Genomic DNA, 16,760 nt, shown 5'->3' with positions numbered 1-16,760 from the left:
AAAACGGAGGCAAAAAGGAAGAAAGGGAGAAAAGAAAGGATGAAGGGAAGTTAAGAAAAAAGAAAGGAAGGATAAAGGATGGAAGGAAGGAGGGAGGGAAGGAGGGAAGGAAGGAAGAAGGGAGGGTGGCAGGGAAGGAAAGAAGGAAGGAGGGTGGGAGGGAAGGAAGGAATAAAAGAAGAAAGGAAGAAAGGAAGGAAGGAAAGAAGAAAAGAAAGAAGGAAGGAGGTAGGGAGGGAAAAGGGAAGGAGAGAGGGAAGGAAGGAGGGAGGTAAGTTAAGAAAAAAGAAAGGAAGAATAAAGGATGAAAAGGAGGGAGGGAAGGAAGGAGGGAGAGAGGGAGGGAGGGAGGGAGGAAGGAAGGAAGACTATATTTTGGGATTGAAAGACTCAGACGTGTTAAATTCAAACCTCCTTCACTTTCTATCCACTCTAGCTATTGTCTCATGTAGTGTGCTTGAGAGTTTTAGCCTCTACTCCAAGCCTTTGCTTACAATGAACAAACTGCACAGACTGATGAATGTGAATAATTAGTTTAATGAATTTGCTCACCCTAAGTCAAATGTCATCTTAAAAGTTTACCAGGGAGTAAAAGCAATAAGCCAAGAGCACATCTGAAAAATCTAGTACCATTCTTGTACAAGTAAGTTATGCAATTCAGGTAAAAATAATTTAGAAAAATTAAGGTTTTTATGAATTGCCCTTTACAGCTATCTTGGAAAATCTGTATGAAACGTGTAAATGCAACAACCATTTGGAAGCATTAATTTCTTGCAATAATAAATCAAACTGTGACAGTAAAGGTGCAATGCTAAGGTCAAGAGACTGCAAATAACTAGAGCATAGACAGGACTACAACAGTTATGCCTCTAAGAGCAAGCTTGACTATCATGGCTAACCTTGTAGCATACAAGGCTCATAGAGACTTGTTGCCTTAAAGCCTGTTTCGTATTGGTGAACTGACCCATCCCTCTGTTGCCCTAACTCACAGATCAAAGTGCTGGTTGTTCTTGTCTCTACAGCTGCTGATGTGATTAAACACAATGATACTAAAAAGACAGACAACTTGCCACCAGCTTTATTTCTTCTTCCTCTCTAGTGTTTTCTATATAGAAGTATTTTGGACGCATGCAGACACACATTAACACCACAAATAATTTTTTAAATGTGTATTGGTGATTTTTTGGCTGTATGTACAGCTACATAGTATCTGTCCACAGAGCATTGGGTCCTCTGACACTGAAGTAAGACATGGTTGTTGTCTCTGTATAGTTGTGGGTAACTGAAGCCAGGAACTCTGAAAGACTAGCAAGTGCTCTCAAATGCTAAGCTATCTTCCCAGACCATGAATTACTTGTTTTGCTAGTTCATAGTATTGATTGAAGCCTGGTTGTATTTTATAAAAAAGAGAATCATCCCTAAATCTCAGCTTACATCATTGCAAATTAATATTATTGTAAAATATGAGTCCATTAAATTAAAAAACTTGGTTTTCTTTTTGTTTGTTTTTGTTTTTGTTTTACACACTTTCTATCTTCTTAGTACCATCTTCTTAAGATAGTAAAATCTATCTTCTTTACCATCTTCTTTTTTTTATTCGATATATTTTTTATTTACATTTGAAATGATTTCCCCTTTTCTGGACCCCCACTCCTCGAAAGTCCCATAAACCCTCTTCCCTCCCCCTGTTCTCCCATCCACCCCTTCCCACTTCCCTGTTCTGGTTTTGCCCTATACTGCTACACCGAGTCTTTTCAGAACCAGGGGCCACTCCTCCATTCTTCTTGGACATCCTTTGATGTGTGGATTATGTTTTGGGTATTCCAATTTTCTAGGCTAATATCCACTTATTAGTGAGTGCATACCATGATTGATCTTTTGAGACTGGGTTACCTCACTTAGTATGATGTTCTCCAGCTCCATCCATTTGTCTAAGAATTTCATGAATTCATTGTTTCTATGGCTGAATAGTACTCCATTGTTTATATATACCACATTTTTGCATCCATTCTTCTGTTGAGGGATACCTGGGTTCTTTCCAGCTTCTGGCTATTATAAATAGGGCTGCTATGAACATAGTGGAGCACAAATCCTAATTACTTGCTGGGGAATCCTCTGGGTATATGTCCAGGAGTGGTATAGCAGGATCCTCCGGAAGTGACTTGCCCAGTTTTCTGAGGAACCGCCAGACTGATTTCCAGAGTGGTTGTACCAATTTGCAACCCCACCAGCAGTGGAGGGGTGTTCCTCTTTCTCCACATTCTTGCCAACACCTGATGTCTCCTGAATTTTTAATCTTAGCCATTCTGACTAATGTAAGGTGAAATCTCAGGGTTGTTTTGATTGGCATTTCCCTAATGACTAATGAAGTTGAGCACTTTTTAAGATGCTTCTCAGCCATCCAAAGTTCTTCAGATGAAAATTTTTTGTTTAGCTCTATACCCCATTTTTAATAGGGTTATTTGGCTTTCTGGGGTCTAACGTCTTGAGTTCTTTGTATATATTGGATATTAGTCCTCTATCTGATGTAGGGTTGGTGAAGATCTTTTTCCCAATTTGTTGGTTGCTGATTTGTCCTTTTGATGGTGTCCTTTGCCTTACAGAAACTTTGTAAATTTATGAGGTCCCATTTGTCAATTCTTGATCTTAGAGCATATGCTATTGGTGTTCTGTTCAGGAACTTTCCTCCTGTACCGATGTCCTCAAGGGTCTTTCCCAATTTCTTTTCTATTAGCTTCAGAGTGTCTGGCTTTGTGATGGGAAACGGAGACTCTAAATGAACAGCATTCATCAAATAATTAATAATTGTCTCATATTTCTACACTGTCTTTGCATTTGTATGATTTTATTATAAGATTCATATAGAAGACCCTAGTAGAAGAGTTACAACTGTAGAAATAATACAATTTATTTTAAAATATATTTTATTTTATGTTATAGGCTAGTTTTTAAAGTAAAAGATTTCTATTCACCAGAGTTTTGTGTACTAACTTATAGAATTATTATTTTGGTTGACTCTCAACACCTTGACCTCCTGCTCTCTGTCCCACTTTTTTCACAGTGTACTCCAGTACCTCCCCTTTCACTTTGTTATGCTATCTTTCTCATATCACTGCTTAAATACTCTACTTTCCAGCCTCACCACTAATTCCTAGTTTCATGGTCTTTATCCATGCCCACTCCCACCTAGATCCATATATTTAAGCAGATATTAGAATCTGAACATGAGAGAAATCATATGGTATTTGGTTTTCCTTAGCCTAGCTCACCTCACTGATTATAACATTTTCCAGTTCCATCCATTTTCCTGTATGTTCATAATGTCATTTCCTTTATTGTTGATTGTAATGAATAAAATGTGAAGATAAAATTCAGAATATAGGTATAAGTCAGAAATTTATCAATAGAACATGAGGAGCATAAAAATATAGTACCCACAATGGCAAATATAATTTTATAAAAGTATACATTTTCAAAGATCATTAATTAATCTCCTTTACTTTATAGAATTTCTTGATATATTTGCATCAAGTTAGTACATTAATAATATCAAAAATTGATGTTTATTAAACTGAAATTTTATTGTCTCACAGAATACTCATAAATTATATAAACAGAAGATGTTAATAAATATTTGGAATTATGGATCATTTAAAGCTTCATTATATAAGAGGTAGAGCAGGGAATTTTTCAGTTGATATTCTGGCACACCTGGATTTCAGATAGGCAAAGTAAGTTACTATGGTCACATCATTCACTGTCAGTGGAGAAAACAGGACCTCTTTTGAAATTTTTTACAATGATTTTTAACAGTGATATCAATTAGAGTCAGCTCACATTCAGTGTTCCATGTTTTCCACAGTTACAAACATTTGAAGCCCTCCCTTTTTTTAAAACTCCACCAATATCATTATTAGTATTGGTAGCATCAGCTAACAATTATTTGCTGACAAAATCATTCTAACCTCCTTGTTCCTTCTTTTAAAAAGCCAGAAACTTAAGCCCAAGGTTCAGTCAAAGTGATCCTTTAGAGTACTTCTATAGGATAAATATGAATATTCCTTAACTTTAAATTGCTTATTTGTTTGTTTGTTTGTTTCTCAGAGTCTCACTATTAAGCCCAACGCGGTTTTAAATTTTGAATTCTCCTGCTTCCACTTCATGTATGCCAGGACTATAAGTATATCACATGCCTAGTTTAGGAAATATTTTATATCAAATATCTGATACAGGTTAGGAAGACTAGAAAGAAGGAAAAAGAAAGGAAATAGGCATGGTTAAGTCAGCATCCGTGACTATAAGCTCCAGGCAAGTAATACATTTCTGAAGTTGTTCCCCCTGGAAAGGCTATAACTCCCATTTCAACTGCTTCATGGCCACGAAATACAGCAAGACTATTCTAAGCTACCATATGGCCATATGCACTGTATACATCCTTATTAGGCACTTTCTTACGAACACAAGCAAGGGCTGAACCAATCTAAAAATAAATTATCTAGATATTCCAAAATCTAAGTAAGAAGAGCAAAGTTAGTTAATCAAACAATCAGACTGTGCCTGTGCAACTTTCTCACACTGTAACCAATAAAATCTACCTGGTTGCTTTGGCCATTACCCAAGGCTGGAAGACAGACAATCAGGAAGACAATCCACACTTTGGTCTTGCTTCTTCTTGAGCTTCGTTTAGTCTGTAAATTGTATCTTGGGTATTCAAAGCTTCTGGGCTAATATCCACTTATCAGTGAGTGCATTACCTTCCTCAGGGCTCCGAGGGACTAAACCACCAACCAACGAGTACCCATGGAGGGACCCATGGCTCCAGCTGCATATGTAGCAGAGGATGCCTCAGTGTAGGGGAATGAAAGGACAGGGAAGTGGGAGTGGGTGGGTTGGTGAGCAAGGTATGGGAGATATGGAATAGGGTGTTTTCAGAGGGGAAACAAGGAAAGGGGATAGCATTTGAAATGTATATAAAGAAAACATCTAAAAAAAAGAAATACAATGCATTGTTTTCAGTTGGCCTTCTTTTAGTGTTAAGTTCAACAAAAGAGTTTTTAATGCATATGTTGGATCCACTCTCGTTAAAAAAACAATCGCTATAAGCTGGTTTAACAAAAAGTAACAAAAGAACATCTACTAAAAATTTATGTCAAACTAAAATAATGAAAAATATTTTAAAATATATTGATATAAAAGATTTGATACTGAAAGGAGCAAAGACCAGATGTCTGTTTCTTCACCGTGTGAACACAAGGGCCATTAACACTGAAAGGAGCTATGCAGCCACCTGGAGCATCCGATGTGCTTGTCGGCTCTGTAAAGGCTGTCCTTTCAATGTCATTCATATCCAAGGATTACCAATATACCTTGGCACAAGGACTCGTTTGTTTTTCAATCTGGCATGATATGAAATTGTTCCAAGACAGACTATCTTTGAATATTTGCTACATACATTTTTAACAAGGTGGTAGTGATTTTGTACAAGGAACACAAGGAGACATTGAGGTCTTAAGAATGAACTTAAGAGTATAATAAGTCAATGCTTTAAATCTATATCGACCAGCTCAAATTAATCTGTATCAAAATACAAAATAGTGCCACACAAAATTTTAGCCTATGAACACATTTCACTTAAGAAATTTAGATTTATCAGATCTGATTTGGTATAACACTTCTGTCTCATTATAAGAAAATGATAATTATTTTCAGAAATTGAACTTTATAAAGAAAAAATCCTCTTTTGATTCCACAGTTTAAACAGTATATTTAACTCCTTAGTATGTAATAATTTAAACATGAATTAACTCTAAAATTCCTTTTCTCTTGTTTTTATTAATTTTTTTACACGCCGTATTTTATTTCTCTCTCCCCTGATCACCCTCTGACTGTTCTACATTCGATACCTCTATGGGTGTTGGGAGCCTCATATCAGCTGTAGTATGCTGCCTGGTTGATGGTCCAGTGGTTGAGAAATCTCAGGGATCCCGACTGACTGAGACTGCCGGTCCTCCTACAGGATTGCCCTTTTCCTCAGCTTCTTTCAGTCTTCCCTAATTCAACAGGGCTCAGCAGCTTCTGTTCATTGGTTGGGTGCAAATATCTGCATCTGATTTTTTCAGCTGTTTGATGGGTCTTCCAGAGTTCTATCATGGTAGGTCCCTTTCTGTAAAGGCTCCACAGGATCAGTAATAGTGGCAAGCCTTGGGACCTCTCCTTGAGCAGGATCCTGCTTTGGACCTGTCTCTGGACCTTCTTTTCCTCAGGCTCCTCTCCATTTACATCCCTGTAATTCTTTCAGAGAGGAACAATTATGGGTTGGAGTTGTGACTGTGGGATGGCCCACCTCTCCCTCATTTGATGCTCTGTCTTCCTGGTGGAGATGGGATCTATAAGTACATTCTCCTTACGGTTGGGCATTGCATCTAAAGTCCCTCCCTTTGAGTTGTGAAAATCTCTCACCTCCCAGGTCTCTAGTGCATTCTGGAGGGTCCCCCCAACCTCCTATATTCAGAGGTTCCCCTCTCCCCCCTACTCCCTCCAGCCCCAGTCCCTGTATACTTTTCCTCTTTCCCTCCCAGGTTCCTCCATCTCTCCCCACTTGTAATTGCTTTGTTCTCCTTCCCAAGTGGGACTGAGGCATCCTCACTTGTAACATCCACTTATTAGTGAGTACATACCATGCATGTCCTTTTGGAAGAATTTTGAAATATATGCCCAAGTGAATTTTAACCCTTGACAATACATTTCTCTAAAAGTCTATATACATAGTTAGAACCTGAAAGGAATTACTAGGTTATAAATTATGTGAAAATGAATCTGACTAACACTCCTGTTTATATGGGCTCTTTACTTAAAAACTTTTGGAAAGATAACTATCTTGTATAAATGTAGATTCCTTCTTCCTCTTCCTCTTCCTCTTCCTCTTCCTCTTCCTCTTCCTCTTCCTCTTCCTCTTCCTCCTCTTCCTCTTCCTCTTCCTCTTCCTCTTCCTCTTCCTCTTCCTCTTCCTCTTCCTCTTCCTCTTCCTCTTCCTCTTCTTCTTCTTCTTCTTCTTCTTCTTCTTCTTCTTCTTCTTCTTCTTCTTCTTCTTCTTCTTCTTCTTCTTCTTCTTCTTCTTCGTCTTCTTCTTCGTCTTCTTTTTCGTCCTCTTCCTCCTCCTCCTTCTTCTCTTCTTCCTCTTCTCTCCTCCCACTCCCCCTCCTGCCCTCCTCCTCCCTCTCCTCCTCCTCTTTCTTCCTCCTCTTCTTCAAAGTTACAGGCTTTCTTTCCTTCAAACTTTTATGTAAAAGCTACAAGTTTGCTCAGAAAAAGTGAAGAATTGTGACATAAAACACCTTAAAACATTTTCATTTGCTTCCTGTGATCAGATCCATTTACTGTGGGTAGATTTTTGAGTGACTCTCAATAACTGAACCTAGACATTGCTCTTCTCATAGTCACAAGCGTTTTCTTGAAATCAATGTCCTACCTGGCTTTTAAAGCAGTAACAGCAATCTCGACTTGGCCTAAAGTCCAGAAGGTCTCTGTTTAAATTATTTTGTAACCAGAAGGGCAAGTTTGAGGGCACACTTTGTAACCTCTGCCATTTCTGTGTCTTTTCCACATGAGTAACAAGAAATGAGAACTCTGAGAAAGCTGTAATTAATACTGAGAGTGACAGTGGGTTCTTGGTAGATTGGCACCATAAGGAAGTTGCACCTGATGCAGAGATAGACACTGTGGCCTGAATCATTCACAAAGGAAGAAATATAGAGGCTGGGGATGTACCAAAGGTAGAAAAGTATTTGTCTAGCATCCATACTGCATGGGTCTGGTTTCAGGCCTGGTAGAGCCTGCCTAAAATCACAACAATTTATGGAGGCAGGCAGATTAGAAGTTTATGGTCATTCTCAACTACATAGTGAGTTTGATGACATCCTAAAATACAAATAACCCTGTTTTAGAAGAGGAGGAGGAGAAAGAGGAGAAATGCAATTCTTTTTTATTATTATTATTAGATAAATATTTTCTTTACAATTCAAATGCCATTCCCTTTCCTGGTTCCCCCACCCACCTGAAAATCCTATAACTCATCCTCACTACCCCTGCTCATCAATCCACCCACTCCTGCTTCCCTGTCCTGGCATTCTCCTATACTGAGGCATTTAACCTTTTCAGGTACAAGGGCCTCTCCTCCCTTTGCTGTCCAACAAGGCCATCCTCTGCTGCAAATCTATCTGGAGCCATGGATCCCTCCATGTGTATGAGGTTCGAGGTTTAGTCACTGGGAGCTCTGGGGGTACAGGGTGGTTAATATTGTTGTTCCTCCTATGAACCTACAAACCTCTCCAGCTCCTTGGGTACTTTCTTTAGTTCCTCCATTGGAGACCCTGTGCTCAGTTGACTGGTTGGCTGAGAGAGTCCCCCTCAGGATTTGTCATGCACTGGCAGAGCCACCCAGGTGACAACTATATCAGGCTCCTATTAGCAAGCCCTTGTTGGTATCCACAATAGTTTCTGGGTTTTCTAACTGTATATGGGATGGGGTGGGGTGGGGAGAGAGGCAATCTCTGTATGGTTTTTACCTCAGGCTCTGCTCCACACTTTATCTCTGTATCTCCTTCTGTGGGTATTTTGCTCCCCCTTCTAAGAAGGTCCAGGCTATCCATACTTTGTTTTTGCTTCTTCTTGAGCTTCATTTGGTTTGTGAATTGTATCTTGGGTATTCCAGGCTTCCAGGCTAATATCCACTTATCAGTGAGGTCATTCCATGTGTGTTCTTTTGTGATTGGGTTACCTCACTCAGGATGATATTTTCTAGTTCCATCTATTTGTTTAAGATTTTCATAAATTCAATAGTTTTAATAGCTGAGTAGTATTCCATTGTGTAAATGTACCACATTTACACTACCCATTCCTCTGTTGAGGGAAATCTGGGTTATTTCCAGCTTCTGGGTGTTAAAAATAAGGCTGCTATGAACATAGTGGAGCATTTGTCTTTATTACATGCTGGGGAATCCTCTGGGTATACGCCCAAGAGTGGTATAGCAGGGTCCTCCAGAAGTATTATGCCCAATTATCTGAAGAACTGCCAAACTGATTTCCAGAGTGATTGTACCAGTTTGCAATCCCACTAGCAGTGGATGAGTGTTCCTCTTTCTTCACATCCTCGCCAGCACCTACTGTCTCCTGAGTTTTGATCTTAGCCATTCTGACTGGTGTGAGGTGAAATCTTAGGGTTTTTTTTTTATTTGAATTTCCCTGATGACTAAGGATGCTGAACTTTTCTTTAGATGCTTCTCAGCCATTCAATATTCCTCAGGTGTAAATTTGTTTTTTAGCTCTGTACCCCATTTTTAATAGGGTTATTTGATTCTCTGGAGTCTAATATCTTGAGTTCTTTGTATATATTGGGTTCTAATGGCCTCTGTCAGATGTAGGGTTGGTAAACATCTTTTCCCAATTTGTTCGTTGCCGTTTTGTCCTATTGACAGTGTCCTTTGCCGTTCAGAAGCTTTGTAATTTTATGAGGTCCCATTTGTCAATTCTTGATCTTAGAGCATAAGCTATTGGGGTTCTGTTCAGGAAATTTTACCCTGTGTCCATGTGCTCAAGGCTCTTTCCCACTTTCATTTCCATTAGTTTCAGTGTGTCTGGTTTTATGTGGAGGTCCTTGATTCACTTGGACTTGAGCTTTGTACAAGGAGATAAGAATGTATCAATTTGCATTCTTCTGCATGCTATCCACCAATTGAACCAGCACCATTTGTTCAAGAGTCTGTCTTTTTTTTTCCACTGGAAGTTTTTAGCTCCTTTGTCAAAGATCAGGTGAACATAGGTGGGTGGGCTCATTTTCCAGATTTCAGTTCTATACCATTGATCTACCTGTCTGTCACTGTACCAGGCAGTTTTTATCACTATTTCTCTGTAGTACTGTTTGAGGTCCAGGATACTGATTCCCCCAGAAGTTCTTTTATTTTTGAAAATAGTGTTAGCTATCCTGGGTTGTTCATTTTTCCAAATGAATTTGAGAATTGCTCTTTCTAACTCTGTGAAGAATTGATTTGGAATTTTGATGGGAATTGTATTGAATCTGTAGATTGCTTTTGGTAAGATGGCCATATTTACTATATTAATCCTGCCAATCCATGAGCCTGGGCTATCTTTCCCTCTCCTGAGATCTTCTTCAATTTCTTTCTTTAAGACTTGAAGTTCTTGTCATACAGATCTTTCTCTTATTTGGTTAGAATCACAACAAGATACTTTACATTATTTGTGACCATTGTGAAGAATGTCTTTTCCATAATTTCTTTCTCAGTCTCTTTATCCTTTGAATAGAGGAAGGCTACTGATTTGTTTGAGTTAATGTTATGTCCAGCCACTTTGTTGAAGTTATTTATCAGCTGTAGTTCTCTGGTAGAGTTTTTTGGATCACTTAAGTATACTATCATATCATCTGCAAATAGTGATTGTTTGACTTCTTCCTTTCCAATTTGAATTCCTTTGACCTCCTTTTGTTTTCTAATTGCTCTAGCTAGAACTTCAAGTACTATATTGAACAGATATGGAGAGAGAGGGCAGCCTTGTCTGTGCCTGATTTTAGTGGGATTGCTTCAAGTTTCTCTCTAGTTTTATGTGGGCTGCTGATTTGCTGTATATTGCTTTTACTATGTCTAAATATGGGCCTTGAATTCCTGATCTTTCCAAGACTTTTAACATGAAAGGATGCTGAATTTTGTCAAATGTTTTCTCAGCATCTAATGAAATGGTTATGTGGTTTTTTCCTTTGAGTTTTTTATGTAGTGGATGACATTAAAGGATTTCCGTGTATTGAACCATTCCTACATCCCTGAGATGAAGCCTACTTTATCATGGTAAATGATTGTTTTTGTTGTGTTCTTGGATTCAGTTGGCGAGAATTTTATTGAGTACTTTTGCATCAATATTCATAAAGGAAATTGTTCTGACGTTCTCTAACTTTGCTGGGTTTGTGTGTGTGTGTGTGTGTGTGTGTGTGTATGTGTGTGTGTGTGTGTATTTGTGTGTATTTAATCAACATAATTGTGGCTTCACAGAACAAGTTGGGTAGTGTTCCTTCTGTTTCTATTTCCATTTTGTGGAATAGCTTGCAAAATATTGGTGTTAGGTCTTCTTTGAAGGTCTGATAAAATTCTGCACTAAAACCATCTGGCCCTGTGCTTTTTTTCAGTTGGGCGACTTTTAATGACAGCTTCTATTTCTTTATGGGTTACAGGACTGTTGAAATGGTTTATCTGATCCTGATTTATGTTTGGTATTTGGTATCTGTCTAGAAAGTTGTCCATTTCATCTAGATTTTCTTGTTGTTTTGAGTACAGGCTTCTGTAGTAGAATCTGATGTTTTTTTTTTTTTTAATTTACCCAGTTTTTGTTGTTATATCTCCCTTTTCATTTCTAATTCTGTTAATTCAGATACTGTCTCTGTGTCCTCTGGTTAATCTGGCTAAGGGTTTAATCTAACTTTTTGATTTTCTCAAAGAACCAGCTCATGGTTTTGTTGATTCTTTGTATAGTTCTTTTTGTTTCTACTTGGTTGATTTCAGCCATGCACTTGATGATATCCTGATGGTCTACTCTTCTTGGGTGTATTAGCTTCTTTCTGTTGTAGAGCTTTCAAGTATGCTGTTAAATTGCTAGTGTATGCTTTCTCTCCAGTTTCTTGTTGGAAGCACTCAGAGCTTATGAGTACTAAGTTTTCCTCTTAGCACTTCTTTCATTGTGTCCCATAAGTTTGGGTATGCTGTGCCTTCATTTTCATTAAATTCTAAAAAGTCTTAGATTTCTTTCCTTATTTTTTTCTTATTTCTTTTTATTTCTTTCTTGATCTTTGAGTAGAGCATTGCTCAGTCTCCATGTGCATGTGGGCTTTCTGCTGCTTTTGTTGTTATTAAAAACCAGCCTTAATTTGTAGTGATCTAATAGGAGGCATGGTATTATTTCAATCTTCTCACCTCTGTTGAGCTGTGTTTTATGAACCAATTATGTCATCAATTTTGGAGAAGGTACCATGAGGTGGTGAGAAGAAGGTATATGCTTTTGATTTAGGATGAAATATCCTATAAATATCTGTTAAATCCATTTGTCCATGACTTCTGTTAGGTTCACTGTGTCTCTGTTTAGTTTGTGTTTTCCTGATCTGTCCATTGAGGAGAGTGGGGTGTTGAAGTCACCCACAATTATAGTGTGAGGTACAATGTGTGCTTTGAGCTTTAGTAAAGAGTCTTTTACAAATGTGGATGAACTTTCATTTGGAGCATAGATGTACAGAATTGAGAGTTCTTGATAGATTTTTCCTTTGATGAGTATTAAGTGTCCTTCCATGTCTGTCTTTTTTGATGATTTTTAGTTAAAAGTCAATTTTACCCGATATTAGAATGACTACTCCATATTGCATGCCGGGGAATCCTCTGGGTATATGCCCAGGAGTGGTATAGGAGGGTCCTCTGGAAGTGTCATACCCAGATTTCTGAGGAACCACAGACTGATTTCTAAGATGATACTATCTTGCAATCCCACCAACAGTGGAGGAGTGTTCCTCTTTCTCCACATCCTCATTAACACCTGCTGTCTCCTGAGTTTTTAACCTTAGTCATTCTGACTGGTGTGAAGTGAAATCTCAGGGTTGTTTTGATTTGCATTTCCCTAATGATTAATGATGTTGAACATTTCTTAAGGTGCTTCTCAGCCACCTGAAGTTCTTCATGTGAAAATTCTTTGTTTAGCTCTGTACCCCACTTTTTAATAGGGTTATTTGGTTCTTTGGGGTCTACCTTCTTGAGTTCTTTGTATATATTAGATATTAGCCCTCTGTTGGATTTAGGGTTGGTGAAGATCCTTTTGCAATCTGTTGGTTGACATTTTGTCCTTTTGACAGTGTCTTTTGCCTTACAGAAACTTTGTAATTTTATGAGGTCCCATTTGTCAATTCTTGATCTTAGAACTCCACTATATTCATAGCAGCCCTATTTGTAATATCCAGAAGCTGGAAAGAACCCAGGTGTCCCTCAGTGGAGGAATGGATACAAAAAAATTGATATATTTACACAATGGAGTGCTGTTCAGCCATTAGAAACAAATTCATGAAATTCTTAGACAAATGGATAGAGCTGGAGAACATCATACTAAGTGAGGCAACCCAGTCTCAAAAGATCAATCATGGTATGCCCTCACTGATAAGTGCATATTAGCCTAGAAACTTGGAATACCTAAGACATAATCCACATATTAAATGATGTCCAAGAAGAACGGAGGAGTGACCCCTGGTTCTGGACAGACTCAGTGCAGCAGTATAGGGGTGGGAAGGGTTGGATGGGGGAATAGGGGGAGGGAAGAGGGCTTATGGGACTTTCGGGGAGTGGGGAGCCAGAAAAGGGGAAATCATTTGAAATGTAAATAAAAAATATATCAAATTAAAAAAAGAATGACTACTCCAGCTTGTATCCTGGGACCATTTGCTTGGAAAATTGTTTTCCAGGCTTTGACTCTGAGGTAGTGGTTGTCTTTGACACTGAGGTGCATTTCCTGTATGCAGCAAAATGCTGGGTCTTGTTTAAGTATTCAATCTGTTTAGTTTGTGTTTCCCTGATCTGTCCATTGAGGAGAGTGGATTTAAACCCTTAGCCATAAATTAAACCCTTAGCCATAATAACCAGAGGACACAGAGACAGTATCTAAATTAACAGGATTAGAAATGAAAAAGGAGATATATGTCTTTTTATTGGACAATTAAGTCCATTGATGTTAAGAGAAATTAAGGAATAGTGATTGCTGCTTCCTGTTATATTTGATGTTATTTTTATGTTTGTATGGTTATCTTCTTTTGGGTTTGTTGAAAGGATATTACTTTCTTGCATTTTCTAGGGTGTAGTTTCCGTACTTGTGTTGGGGTTTTCCATCTATTGTCCTTTGTAAGGCTGGATTTGTGGAAAGATAATGTGTGAATTTAGTTTTATCATGGACTATCTTGGTTTGTCCATTTATGGTGATTAAGAGTTTTGCTGGGTATAGTTGTCTGGGCTCGCATTTGTGTTCTTAGGGTCTGTATGAGATCTGGATCTTCTAGCATTCATGGTCTCTGGTGAGAAGTCTGGTGTAATTCTGATAGTCTTCCATAAAATTACATGTTACTTGTCCTTTTTCCCTTACTGCCTTTAATATTTTTTCTTTGTTTAGTACATTTGGTATTTTGGTTATTATATTACAGGAGGAATTTCTGTTCTGGTCCAGTCTGGAGTTCTGTAGGCTTCGTGTATGATCATGGGCATCTCTTTCTTTAGGTTATGGAAGTTTTCTTCAACAATTTTGTTGAAGATATTTGCTGGCCCTTTAAGTTGTAAATCTTCACTCTCTTCTATACCTATAATCCAAAGGTTTGGTCTTCTTATTGTGTCCTGGATTTCCTAGATGTTTTGGGTTATAAGCATTTTGCATTTTCTTTGACTGTTGAGTCAATGTTCTCTATGTTATATTCTTCAGGACCTGAGATCTGAGATTCTTTCCTCTATTTCTTGTATTCTGTTTTTGATGCTTGCATCTCTGACTCCTGAATTCTTTCCAAGGTTTTCTGTCTCCATAGTTGTATCCCTTTGTGATTTCTTTATTGTTTCTTCTTCCAGTTTTTGCTCCTGGATGGTGTTGTTCAGTTCCTTCAATTGTTTATTTGTGTTTTCCTAAAATTCTTTAAAGGATTTTTGTGTTTCCACTTTAAGGGTTTCTACCTGCTGACCCATGTTCTCCTGTGTTTTCTTAAGGTATTTTTGTGTTTCTTCTTTAAAGGCTTCTAGCTGTTGGCCCATGTTCTCCTGTATTTCTTTAAGGGAGTTATTTATGTCCTTTATTTATTTATTTATTTATTTATTTATTTATTTATTATTTAAAGGGGAAGTAAAAACACTTTATGATAAAATTAAAGATTTACATGAAAAATATTTCAGATAAACACGTTAAAATTGACAATTTTCATGGAATATTAAGGAGTAAAGTGGTAGAGATGCAAAACATTGCTAAATAATTGAAATATGAAAAAAACCTTTTATGATAGAATTGAAGATATATGTGGAAAATATTTCTGATAAAATTGTAGAAAAATATAGAAAAACATGTTAGAATTGAAGATTATCATAGAAAATTTTATATACCTATAAGAATGGTAGGCATAAAAGTACTCCTAAGTTGATTAAAAGTGGAATCATAAACATTTTCTGATAAACTTGAAGATTTACATGAAAAATATTTCTGATAAAATTGTAGAAATATATAGAAAAACATGTTAAAATTAAAGATTTTCATGGAAATTATGTAGATAAAATGATAGGCATAAAGATAATTATAAGTTGATTGAAAGTGGAATTATAAACCTTTTCAGATAACATTGAAGATTTACATGGAAAATATTGCTGGTAAAATTCAAGAAATAAATAGACGAACATGTTAAAATTTACTATTTCATAGAAAATTTTACATAAAAATGGTTGATGTAAAACTCTTTCTAAATTAATTGAAGGTGGAATTAGAAATATTTGTGATAAAATCAAAGATTTACATTGGAAACATTTCTGATAAAATAAGAGGAAGTATATAGAAAGACATATTAAAATTGAGGATTATCATGAAAAATAATGCAGATAAAATGGTAGCCATAAAAGAAATTACTGAATTAATTAAAAGGGGAATTACAAACATTTTCTGATAAAATTGATGATTTACATAAGAAATATTTCATTAGTGTATGTTTTTTTATTGGCGAGTTGAGCCCATTGTTGTTAAGAGATATTAGGGAATAGTGATTGTGGCTTCCTGTTATTTTTTATGTTATTTTTATGTTTCTGTGGGTATCTTCTTTTGGGTTTGTTGGATGAAGATTACTTTCTTGCATTTTCTAGGGTGTAGTTTCCCTATTTGTGTTGGCATTTTCCATCAATTATCCTTTGTGGAAGGATTTGTGGAAGGATAGTTTGTGAATTTGGTTTTATTATGGACTATCTTGGTTTCTCCATTTATGATGATTATGAATTTTGCTGGGTATAGTTGTCTGGGCTTGCATTTGTGTTCTGTTAGGGTCTGTATGAGATCTGCCCAGGATCTTCTAGCTTTCATGGTCTCTGGTGAGAAGTCTGGTGTGATTCTGATAGGTCTGCCTTCATAAGTTACTTGTCCTTTTTCCCTTACTGGTTTTAATATCCTTTCTTTGCTTAGTGAATTTGGTGTTTTGATTATTATGTGCTGGGAGGAGTTTCTGTTCTGGTCCAGTCTGTTTGAAGTTCTGAAGGCTTCTTGTATGTTCATGGGCATCTCTTTCTCTAGATTAGGGTAGTTTTCTTCTACAATTTTGTTGAAGATATTTACTGGCCCTTTAAGATGTAAATCCTTACTCTCATCTATACCTATAATCCTTAGGTTTGGTCTTCTCATTGTGTCATGGAGTTCCTGGATGTTTTGAGTTACCAGCTTTCTGCATTTTGCATTTTCTTTGACTGTTGAGTCATTGTTTTCTATGGTATCTTCAGCACCTGAGGTTCTTTCTTCTAGCTCTTGTATCCTGTTGTTGATGCTTACATCTATGACTCCTGAATTCTTTCCAAGATTTTCTATCTCCAGAGATGTCTCACTTTGTGATTTCTTTATTGTTTCTACTTCCACTTTTAGATCCTGGATGGTTTTGTTCAGTTCCTTCAATTGATTGTTTGTGTTTTCCTGTAATTCTTCAAGGGATTTTTGTGTATTTTCTTTAAGGGCGTCTGCCT

Source organism: Apodemus sylvaticus, chromosome 16 (genome assembly GCF_947179515.1).
Source record: "Apodemus sylvaticus chromosome 16, mApoSyl1.1, whole genome shotgun sequence".
NCBI lineage: Eukaryota > Metazoa > Chordata > Mammalia > Rodentia > Muridae > Apodemus > Apodemus sylvaticus.
This window is presented reverse-complemented; position numbering follows the sequence as displayed.